Source organism: Loxodonta africana, chromosome 1 (genome assembly GCF_030014295.1).
Source record: "Loxodonta africana isolate mLoxAfr1 chromosome 1, mLoxAfr1.hap2, whole genome shotgun sequence".
Lineage (NCBI taxonomy): Eukaryota > Metazoa > Chordata > Mammalia > Proboscidea > Elephantidae > Loxodonta > Loxodonta africana.
The window spans coordinates 186,545,057-186,557,811 of NC_087342.1; positions in this window are offsets into that span (position 1 = coordinate 186,545,057).

Consider the following 12,755-nt stretch of genomic DNA (forward strand, 5'->3'; position numbering starts at 1 on the left):
TTTTGGTTTCTGTTATTTGAGTATTTCCAATGAAGTTATAATTAATTATATTTGATGTTGTAATAGAATGAAATGTATTTTACAGAAGCTCTGCAAAAGATGAACTTTGGCATTTTAGGAAAAGGCTAAATATAAATGTGGTATTCAATTTTTAAAAACTGACACATATTCTGATGATAGTTGATCAGTGCTTAAATCCTGGATTAGATGATCAAAATTTAACAGCCAACACTTTAATAACTGTCTCTTCCAATGTATCTCAAATGCACTCCATTAGCAAATGTGACAGTCCAATTATTTCCATGGAGCTTTGGGTTTCATGGTGGCCTATTGCCAGTAGTAGAATATAGGGTGGGAAATATGCCAAAGAAGTTAACCGATTTTAAAAGTTAAAAGTTAAAATATTGCTAGTGCTGAAAATTCAGGGTTTATGTGAGGCAAACTCCCCTGACCCTGTTTAAACTCACCAGATTAGTAAATACATTGGCACCTCATTAAGTAATAACTCTTTCCTTCCATATTCTGCAGACAAAAATTAATGAAGCTAAGTCAATACTGCTACAAAGAACGTGTTAGTAAAATTTTATGTCACCTAAAAGGAAACGTTTGTTTCATTTATCGCTAGAGAATACCAAGCAATTCAGAAATACATTGCTAATCCATTATGTATTGATCCGGTCCACATCACTAAATCTAGACTATAAAAAAGTTAACCGACCAAAACAAGAAGGAAGCATGGGTAAATTGGATAAACTACAAAAATATATGTCAACCTCGGTTTGTACAGGACTTTTCTTCCTTTTATGCCATTTTATAACTAGTAAAGAAAACAATAAGTAGGAAAATATAATCTGTTACTCCTGAAAAACTCTGAATGAGGTCAACATTTTTTCATCTATATTGAATCATTCTCATCAGCATACATATTATTCTCATATTAAACAATAAAAGAAAAAAAAACCCTATCTTGACCCCACATCCCCAGTTATCTACTGCCTCATTTATTTGCTCCTATTTGTAGCAAAATTCCAAAAAAATAATTGTCTGTACTTGATATCTGCAACTTCCCTCTTTCTGCTCTCATTTGCATTTTTCAAATGAGATTTTTCCAACTACAAGTCAATAAAACTATTTTAGGGAGGTCACTCATGACATCTACTTACTAAATCCAGTGGTCAATTGCAAGTTTATTCTTCAAGTGTGTTTAACTTTCATCAAGATTTGACCCAGTTCAAATGAGTCACAGTGACTTTTCTCTTGATATGTTTTTTTCACTTGGCTACCACCTGTCCATTGACCAAGAGGTAGTTATTCAAACAAAACATGGGTATACTGAGTGGTTTAAAATCAGGAATGATATGCGTTAGGGTTGTATCTTTTCACCATACTTATTCAACCCATATGCTGAGCATATAATCTGAGAAGCTGGACTATATGAAGAAGAGCTTGGCATTAGGATTGGAGGAAGACTCATTAACAACCAGAATTTTGCAGATGACACAACCTTGCTTGCTGAAAGTTAAGAGGACTTGAAGCACTTACCGATGAAGATCAAAGGCTACAACCTTCAGTATAGATTATACCTCAACATAAAGAAAACAAAAAGCCTTGCAACTAAACCAATGAGTGACATCATGATAAATGGTAAAAATACTGAAGTTGTCCAGGATTTAATTTTACTTGGATCCACAATCAACACCCATGGAAGCAAAACCAACCAAACCAAACCAGTTGCTGTGAAGTCGATTCTGACTTATAGCATCACTATGAGACAGGGTAGAACTGTCCCATAGGGTTTCCAAGGAGCAGCTGGTAGATTTGAACTGCCGACCTGTGTTTAGCAGCTGAGCTCTTAACCACCATGCCACCAGGACTCCCCCACGGAAGCAGCAAATAATCAAATGACATATTGCACTGGGGAAATCTGCTGCAAAAGATCTCTTTAATGTGTTAAAAAGCGGAGATGTCACTTTAAGGACTAAGGTACCCCTGACCCAAGCTATGGTATTTTCAGTTGCCTCATAAGCATGCAAAAGCTGGAGAATGAATAAGGAAGACCAAAGAAGAACTGATGCCCTTGACTTTTTTTTTTTTTTCTTTTTTTTGGCTTTAACAAAAGAAAATTTATTTTCTCACAGTCTAGAAGTCTGAATTCAGGGTGCCAGCTCTAGGGGAAGGCTTTGTCTGTAGGTTCTGGGGAAGGGTCCTTGTCATCAACCTTCCCCTGGTCTAGGATCTTCTCAGTGCAGGGACCCCAGGTCCAAAGGACTCTCTCCCCTCCTGGTTCTTCATTCTTGGTGGCATGAGGTCCCTTTGTCTCTTTGCTCCCTTCTCTCTTTTATATCTCAAAAAAGATTGACTCAAGTAACAACTTAATCTTGTAGATTGAATCCTGCCTCATTAACATCATAAAGGTAGGATTTACAACACATAGGAAAGTCAGATCAGATGACAAAATGGTAGACAATCACACAGTTCTGGGAATCCTGGACTACCCAATTTGATAGACATTTTACATATGTCCTTGCCATTTTTCACCCCATCATATCATACCAAAAGTCTTAATCTAACTTTTTTTTAAATAATTTTTATTGAGCTTTAAGTAAACGTTTACAAATCAAGTCAGTCTGTTACATATAAGCTTATATACACCTTACTCCATACTCCCACTTACTCTCCCCCTAATGAGTCAGCCCTTCCAGTCTCTCCTTTTGTGACAATTTTGCCAGTTTCTAACCCTCTCTACCCTCCTATCTCCCCTCCAGACAGGAGATGCCAACACAGTCTCAAGTGTCCACCTGATACAAGTAGCTCACTCTACATCAGCATCTCTCTCCTACCCATAGTCCAGTCCCTTCCATGTCTGATGAGTTGTCTTCGGGAACGGTTCCTGTCCTGGGCCAACAGAAGGTATGGGGACCATGACCGCCGGGATTCCTCTAGTGTCAGTCAGACCATTAAATCTGGTCTTTTTATGAGAATTTGGGGTCTGCATCCCACTGATCTTCTGCTCCCTCAGGGGTTCTCTGTTGTGCTCCCTGTCAGGGCAGTCATGGTTGTGGCCGGGCACCATCTAGTTCTTCTGGTCTCAGGATGATGTAAGTCTCTGGTTCATGTGGCCCTTTCTGTCTCTTGGGCTCATAGTTATCCTGTGACCTTGGTGTTCTTCATTCTCCTTTGATCCAGGTGGGTTGAGGCCAATTGATGCATCTTAGATGGCCGCTTATTAGCATTTAAGACCTCAGACGCCACATTTCAAAGTGGGATGCAGAATGTTTTCATAATAGAATTATTTTGCCAATTGACTTAGAAGTCCCCTTAAGCCATAGTCCCCAAACCCCTGCCCTTGCTCCGCTGGCCTTTGAAACATTCAGTTTATCCCAGAAACTTCTTTGCTTTTGGTACAGTCCAGTTGAGCTGACCTTCCATGTATTGAGTATTGTCCTTCCCTTCACCTAAAGTAGTTCTTATCTACTAACTAATCAGTAAATAACCCTCTCCCACCCTCACTCCCTCCCCCCCTCATAACCACAAAAGTATGTGTTCTTCTCAGTTTATACTCTTTCTCAAGATCTTATAATAGTGGTCTTATACAATATTTGTCCTTTTACCTCTGACTAGTTTCGCTCAGCATAATGCCTTCCAGGTTCCTCCATGTTATGAAATGTTTCACAGATTCGTCACTGTTCTTTATCGATGCGTAGTATTCCATTGTGTGAATATACCACAATTTATTTAACCATTCATCTGTTGACGGACACCTTGGTTGCTTCCAGCTTTCTGCTATTGTAAACAGAGCTGCAACAAACATGGGTGTGCATATATCTGTTTGTGTGAAGGCTCTTATTTCTCTAGGGTATATTCCGAGGAGTGGGATTTCTGGGTTGTATGGTAGTTCTATTTCTAACTTTTTAAAAAAAAGCCAGATAGATTTCCAAAGTGGTTGTACCATTTTACATTCCCACCAGCAGTGTATAAGAGTTCTAATCTCTGCGCAGCCTCTCCAACATTTATTATTTTGTGTTTTTTGGATTAATGCCAGCCTTGTTGGAGTCTCATCGTACTTTTAATTTGCATTTCTCTAATGGCTAATGATCAAGAGCATTTTCTCATGTATCTGTTAGCTGCCTGAATATCTTCTTTAGTGAAGTGCGTGTTCATATCCTTTGCCCACTTCTTGATTGGGTTGTTTGTCTTTTTGTGGTTGAGTTTTAACAGAATCATATAGATTTAGAGATCAGGCGCTGGTCAGAGTTGTCATAGCTGAAAATTCTTTCCCAGTCTCTAGGTGGTCTTTTTACTCTTTTGGTGAAGATGAGCATAGGTGTTTGATTTTTAGGAGCTCCCAGTTATCTGGTCTCTTCGTCATTTTTGGTAATGTTTTGTATTCTGTTTATGCCTTGTATTAGGGCTCCTAGGGTTGTCCCTATTTTTTCTTCCATGATCTTTATCGTTTTAGTCTTTATGTTTAGGTCTTTGATCCACTTGGAGTTAGTTTTTGTGCATGGTGTGAGGTATGGGTCCTGTTTCATTTTTTTGCAAATGGATATCCAGTTATGCCAGCACCATTTGTTAAAAAGACTATCTTTTCCCCAATTAACTGACACTGGGCCTTTGTCAAATATCAGCTGTTCATATATGGATGGATTTATATCTGGGTTCTCAATTCTGTTCCATTGGTCTATATGCCTGTTGTTGCACCGGTACCAGGCTGTTTTGACTATGTGGCTGTATAATGGTTCTAAGATCAGGTAGAGTGAGGCCTCCCACTTTCTTCTTCTTTTTCAGTAATGCTTTGCTTATCTGAGGCTTCTTTCCCTTCCATATCAAGTTGGTGATTTGTTTCTCCATCACATTAAAAAATGTCACTGGAATTTGAATTGGAAGTGCATTGTATGTATAGATGGTTTTTGGTAGAATAGACATTTTTACCACGTTACGTCTTCCTATCCATGAGCAAGGTATGTTTTTCCACTTAAGTGGGTCCTTTTTAGTTTCTTGCAGTAGTACTTTGTAGTTTTCTTTATACAGGTCTTTTACATCTTTGGTAAGAATTATTCCTAAGTATTTTATCTTCTTGGGGGCTACTGTGAATGGTATTGATTTGGTTATTTCCTCTTCGGTGTTTTTTTTTTTGTTGTTGATGTAGAGGAATCCAAGTGATTTTTGTATGTTTATCTTATAACCTGAGACTCTGCCAAACTCTTCTATTAGTTTCAGTAGTTTTCTGGAGGATTCCTTAGGGTTTTCTGTATATAAGATCATGTCATCTGCAAATAGAGATAATTTGACTTCCTCCTTGCCAGTCCGGATGCCCTTTATTTCTTTGTCTAGCCGAACTGCTCTGGCTAGGACCTCTAGCACAATGTTGAATAAGAGCAGTGATAAAGGGCATCCTTGTCTGGTTCCCGTTCTCAAGGGAAATGCTTTTAGGCTCTCTCCATTTAGAGTGATGTTGGCTGTTGGCTTTGTATACATGCCCTTTATTATGTTGAGGGATTTTCCTTCAATTCCTATTTTACTGAGAGTTTTTATCATAAATGGGTGTTGGACTTTGTCAAATGGCTTTTCTGCATCAATTGATAAGATCATGTGGTTTTTGTCTTTTGTTTTATTTATATGGTGGATTACATTAATGGTTTTTCTAATGTATAAATCCCACTTGGTCATGGTGGATTATTTTTTTGATATGTTGTTGAATTCTATTGGCTAGAATTTTGTTGAGGATTTTTGCATCTATGTTCATGAAGGATATAGGTCTGTAATTTTCTTTTTTTGTGATGTCTTTACCTGGTTTTGGTATTAGGGAGATGGTGGCTTCATAGAATGAGTTAGGTAGTATTCCGTCATTTTCTATACTTTGAAATACCTTTAGTAGTAGTGGTGTTAACTCTTCTCTGAACGTTTGGTAGAACTCTGCAGTGAAGCCATCCGGGCCAGGGCTTTTTTTTGTTGGGAGTTTTTTGATTACCGTTTCAATCTCTTTTTTTGTTATGGGTCTATTTAGTTGTTCTACTTCTGAATGTGTTAGTTTAGGTAGGTAGTGTTTTTCCAGGAATTCATCCATTTCTTCTAGGCTTGCAAACTTGTTAGAGTACACTTTTTCATAATAATCTGATATGATTCTTTTAATTTCAGTTGGGTCTGTTGTGATGTGGCCCATCTCGTTTCTTATTCAGGTTATTTGTTTCCTTTCCTGTATTTCTTTAGTCAGTCTGGCCAATGGTTTATCAATTTTGTTAATTTTTTCAAAGAACCAGGTTTTGGCTTTGTTAATTCTTTCAATTGTTCTTCTGTTCTCTAATTCATTTAGTTCAGCTCTAATTTTCATTATTTGTTTTCTTCTGGTGCCTGATGAATTCTTTTGTTGCTCACTTTCTATTTGTTCAAGTTGTAGGGACAGTTCTCTGATTTTGGCTCTTTCTTCTTTTTGTATGTGTGCATTTATCGATATAAATTGGCCTCTGAGCACTGCTTTTGCTGTGTCCCAGAGGTTTTGATAGGAAGTATTTTCATTCTCGTTGCAATCTATGAATTTCTTTATTCCCTCCTTAATGTCTTCTATAACCCAGGCTTTTTTCAGCAGGGTATTGTTCAGTTTCCAAGTGTTTGATTTCTTTTCCCTAATTTTTCTGTTATTGATTTCCACTTTTATGGCCTTGTGGTCTGAGAAGATGCTTTGTAATATTTCGATGTTTTGAATTCTGCAAAGGTTTGTTTTATGACCTAATATGTGGTCTATTCTAGAGAATGTTCCATGTGTGCTAGAAAAAAAAGTATACTTTGCAGCAGTTGGGTGGAGAGTTCTGTATAAGTCAATGAGGTCAAGTTGGTTGATTGTAGTAATTAGGTCTTCTGTGTCTCTTTTGAGCTTTTTACTGGATGTCCTGTCCTTCTCCAAAAGTGGTGTGTTGAAGTCTCCTACTATAATTGTGGAGGTGTCTATCTCACTTTTCAGTTCTGTTAAACTATTTTATGTATCGTGCAGCCCTGTCATTGGGTGCATAAATATTTAATATGGTTATATCTTCCTGGTCAATTGTCCCTTTTATCATTATGTAGTGTCCTTCTTTATCCTTTGTGATGGATTTAACTTTAAAGTCTATTTTGTCAGAAATTAATGTTGCTACTCCTCTTCTTTTTTGCTTATTGTTTGCTTGATATATTTTTTTCCATCCTTTGAGTTTTTGTTTGTTTGTGTCTCTAAGTCTAAGGTGTGTCTCTTATAGGCAGCATATAGACGGGTCGTGTTTCTTTATCCAGTCTGAGACTCTCTGTCTCTTTATTGGTGTGTTTAGTCCATTTACATTCAGCGTAATTATAGATAAGTATGTGTTTTTTATGTGTTTAGTGCTGTCATTTTGATGCCTTTTTATGTGTGTTGTTGACAATTTCCTTTTTCCACTTACTTTTTTGTGCTGAGATGTTTTTCTTTGTAACTTGTGTGTTCCTCATTTTTATAGTATTTGACTTTATGTTTGCTGAGTCGTTATGTTTTTCTTGGTTTTTATTTTAAGTTATGGAGTTGTTATACCTCTTTGTGGTTACCTTAATATTTACCCCTATTTTTCTAAGTAAAAACCTAACTTGTATTGTCCTATATCGCCTTGTATCCCTCTCCATATGGCAGTTCTATGCCACCTGTATTTAGTCCCTCTTTTTGATTATTGTGATCTTTTACATATTGACTTCAATGATTCCCTGTTTTGAGCTTTTTTTTTTTAAATTAATCTTAATTTGTTTTTGTGATTTCCCTGTTTGAGTTGATATCAGGGTGCTCTGTTCTGTGAGCTTGTGTTGTGCTGGTATCTGATATTATTGGTTTTCTGACCAAACAATTTCCTTTAGTATTTCTTGTAGCTTTGGTTTGGTTTTTGCAAATTCTCTAAGCTTGTGTTTTTCTGTAAATGTCTTAATTTCGCCTTCATATTTCAGACAGAGTTTTGCTGGATATATGATCCTTGGCTGGCAGTTTTTCTCCTTCAGTGCTCTATATATGTCATCCCATTGCCTTCTTGACTGCATGGTTTCTGCCGAGTAGTCTGAACTTATTCTTATTGATTCTCCTTTGTAGGAGACCTTTCTTTTATCCCTGGCTGCTTTTAAAATTTTCTCTTTATCTTTGGTTTTGGCAAGTTTGATGATAATATGTCTTGGTGATTTTCTTTTTGGATCAATCTTAAATGGGGTTCGATGAACATCTTGGATAGATATCCTTTCGTCTTTCATGATGTCAGGGAAGTTTTCTGCCAACAGATCTTCAACTATTCTCTCTGTGTTTTCTGTTATCCCTCCCTGTTCTGGGACTCCAATCACATGCAAGTTATTCTTCTTGATAGAGTCCCACATAATTCTTAGGGTTTCTTCATTTTTTTTTAATTCTTTTATCTGATTTTTTTTCAGCTATATTGGTGTTAATTCCCTGGTCCTCCAGATGTCCCAGTCTGCATTCTAATTGCTCGAGTCTGCTTCTCTGACTTCCTATTGAGTTGTCTAATTCTGTAATTTTATTGTTAATCTTTTGGATTTCTGAATGCTGTCTCTCTATGGATTCTTGCAACTTATTAATTTTTCCACTATGTTCTTGAATAATCTTTTTGAGTTATTCACCTGCTTTATCAGTGTGTTCCTTGGCTTTTTCTGTAGATTGCTTTATTTCATTTCTGAGGTCATCCCTGATGTCTTGAAGCATTCTGTAAATTAGTTTTTTATATTCTGTATCTGGCAATTCCAGGATTGTATCTTCATTTGGGAAAGATTTTGATTCTTTAGTTTGGGGAGTTGTAGAAGCAGTCATGGTCTGCTTCTTTATGTGGTTTGATATCGACTGCTGTCTCGGAGCCATCACTAAGATATTGTAGTGATTTATTCTATATTTGTTCACTGAGTCTTATCTTGTTTTGTTTTCTTTCAATATATAGAGATGGGCTACTAGATTGTACTGTCTTGAGTGTTGTAGCCCTTGACTCACTTATGTCCTATTACCAGCTGGTTTGGGCTGTTACCAGATATATAAGCCTGAGTCCTTTCACTCTTCTTGAGTAGAATCTGATTTTGGGTCATCAAGTGTGTGATGCAGACTGTCACCTATCCACCTTGAGAAGTAGTGGTGGTAGTTGTGTGCACCAGATTCTAGTAGCAGCAGGGGTTCACACTCTGGGTGGGGGGTAGGATGCTGACAGGCTTCCCCCAAATGTCAGTAAGGTAGGTGTGTCTCTATTCCTAATGCACCTTGGTGGGTGGGCTCTGCAGCTGTACCTTAGGCCCTCAATGCAAGTACCTCTACAGATTGGCAGGTGTCACCCTCCTTAGACCCCTAAGGCAGGAGGCTAGGTGGTCTGGGGGGAGCTTCAGCCCTCAGTTCCCTGTTGTGGGTCAGTGAGGGCTCTGTTGAATAGGCAGAGATATCAGACCTGGGAAACTTGTCTTTGCAGTAAACCCGCTAAAACAATTGCAGTCAGATCCCTATCAGAAATGCCTTTGCATTATAATAACTGTCTTGTTCCCTGTAGGGATAAAAGCCCGAGACAGTGGATCACATATGCTTGGCTGGAGCTGGTTCTGTGTTTTTTGTCCAATTAGGGAAGGATTTTTGGTCCCTGGGTTTTTTGTAGTTGCTTCTCTCAGGCCAGGAGAATGGGTTAGGAAAAGACAAAAACAAAAGAAAGAAAAACCGCAGAGCAGTTTACTTTCTGGCTCAGGAAATTCCAATGTTAATGAAGCCACCTGGGAAGGGGAGGGTAGGGTTCAGATAAACAGGAGAGAGTAGCATCCCAGAATATAGACAGAGTTACTTATCTTGCTTGGGATGACTGTTTTATCTGAGATTCCCGAGGGGCACGTCGACTGTGTGTGCTGGCTGGGTAGAGATTGTCCCCGATGGTCAGGCCCGTGTCCTGTGCTTGCGCTGTCTCAGAACCGTGGTCAGTTCCTCCACTCCCAGACCAAAGCCCAGCGCCAAGGTTCTCCAGCTGGAACGCCACACTCCCGGCTCCAAAACCAGTCACTGCCTCCCAGTGACTTCTCCTCCTGTCAGCCACGTTGCTGCGCTGCCTGTGTGCACTGTCTGGGCTTCCCCTGAGTTCAGTTCAGGGGGTTAGGGCTGCGCCCCGTGATTGTGCCATCTCAGGATGCTGTGCTCAGCTCCCCTGGGCCCAATCCAAAGCCCGACGCCAAGGTTTCCTGACTAGGACCCTGGTTCCAGGCTCTGAAAACAGTCGCTGCTTCCCTGTGGTTGTTCGTTGTCAGTCTCTGTCACTCAGGTCAACTCTTTAAATCTGTGTTTGTTGGTCAGGGTTCGTAGATTGTCATGTATGTGATCGATTCACTTGTTTTTCCGAGTCTTTGTTGCAAGAGGGATCCGAGGTAGCGTCTACCTAGTCAGGCATCTTGGCCCCGCCTGCCCTTGACTTTTGACGTTAGCGAAGAATATTGAATATACTATGATTGCCTGAAGAACAAACAAATCTGTCTTGGAAGAAGTACAGCCAGAATGCTCTTTAGAATGGAGGATGGAAAGACTTCATCTCGCATACATGGGACATTTTATCAGGAGGTACCAGTCCTTGGAGAAGGACATTTGGTGTCTTAGTCATCTAGTGTTGCTGTAACAGAAATACCAAAAGTGGATGGTTTTAACAAAGAGAAGTTTATCTTCTTACAGTAGAGTGGGCTAAAAGTCCAAATTCAGGGCGTCAACTCCAGGGGAAGGCTTTCTCTGTCAGCCTTCTCATCAATCTTCCCCTGGACTAGGAGCTTCTCCACACAGGGACCCCAGGTCCAAAGTACATGCTCTGTTACCCGCAATGCTTTCTTGGTGGTATGAGTTCCCCAACTCTCTGCTTGCTTCCCTTTCATCTCTTGAGAGATAAAAGGTGGTGCAGGCCACACCTCAGGGAAACTCCCTTTACACTGGATCAGGAATGTGACCTGGTAAGGGTGTTGCAATCCCACCCTAATTCTCTTTAACATAAAATTCCAATCACAGAAAGGAGGACAACCACACAACACTGGGAATCATGGCCCAGCCAAACTGATACACACATTTTGGGGGGAACATAACTCAGTCCATGACAGACATTATGTTTGGTAAAGTACACGGTCATTGAAAAAAGAGGAAGATCCTCAATGAGATGGATTGACACAGTGGCTGTAACAATGGGCTCAAACATAGCAACAAATGGCGCAGAACAAGGCAGTGTTTCATTATGTTGTACATAGGGTCGCTATGAGTCAGAACTAGCTTGACAGCACCTAACAAAAACACAGCCAGGAGATAACACTCTCTGGTTTACTTCTTTCCTTATTCTTATACTGTTTCTCAGTCTTTTTTGCTGTTCCTCCTCTGCTCCCTGATCTCTTAAATTTGGACTGTCTCAAAGCTTGGCACTTGCTCTTATTCTTTTCTGCAATCCACATGCCCTCCCTCTGTGATCTCATTCAGTCTCATGACTGAGCTCATTTTTCCAGGTGCCTATTCAAAATTTTCACTTGTACGCCTAAGAGAAAACTAAAAGTCAACACGGCTGCAACTGAACTCCTGATCTTTCTTCTTCATCCATTGTGTTTCCCACCTCAGTTCATGGCAATACCACCCTTTAAGTATATAGGTGCAAACCTTGGAGTCATTTCATTAGTGACTCTATTTTCTTATGTACCACATCCAATCTGTTAGAAAATCTTGTTGGCTGTACCTTAAAGAGACATTCAAAATCTTAATCCTTTTTATCAGGAGTTTGAATTGTTCATTATGATTCAAACCCTTGCTGAGAGTCTGCATTTCCACCCCAGATATACGGAATCAGGATCTACATTTTAACAAGTTCCCAGGTATTCTTATGTATAATAAATTTCGAGAACCGCAGCTCTACTAGTGGTTCTCACAATTGGTCCCTAATCAGCAGCATTATCATCATCTAGGAACTTGTTAGAAATGTTAATTCTCAGCAGGGAACAAACCAGTTTGAATCCCTGCTTTTTATCACATCTACTGCTTCCACCCTGGTCCAGGTGACAATCGTCTTTCATCTGGGTTGCTTTGGTAGTTTTCTAATGGGTATCTTTGCTTTGATACTTTCCCTACAGTTCTCAGGCTAGCAGCCAGACTAATCCTTTGGGAGTGCAAATCAGATTATTTGACTCCTCTGCTCAAAATCCCCTGTTACTCAAAGTTAAAGACAACACCCTACCACAGCCATTCTCCAATGACCTTTACCATCTACTGCACCTCTATTCTCCTCTTCACTCACTCCACTCCAGCCACACTGACCTCCTTGCTCTTCCTCAAACCTGTCAGGCATATCCCACCTGAGAGGATTTGCAAAAGCCATTCCCTTTGTCCAATACACTTCTTTTTCCTTTGGCCTTCTTCCAAAAGTCATATTCTCAGTGGTACCTAACCTCACGACATAGCTTTTATGATTGTCTTTAGTCTGCTGTACATTTTATTCTACTACTATACTATACCACCACTCGTATGTCAGTTTGCCCTGCTGTGGTGCCTTGCATGTTGCTGTGATGTTGGAAGCTATGCCACCAGTATTTCAAATACCAGCAGGGCCACACAAGGTGGACAGGTTGCAGCAGAGCTTCCAGACTAAGACTAGGAAGAAGGACCTGGCAATCTGCTTCTAAAAATACTGGCTAGTGAAAACCTTATGAATAGCAGTGGAACATTGTCTAACATAGTGCTCAAAGATGAGCCCCTCAGTCAGAAGGCACTCAAAATAGGACTGGGGAAGAGCTGCCTCCTCAAA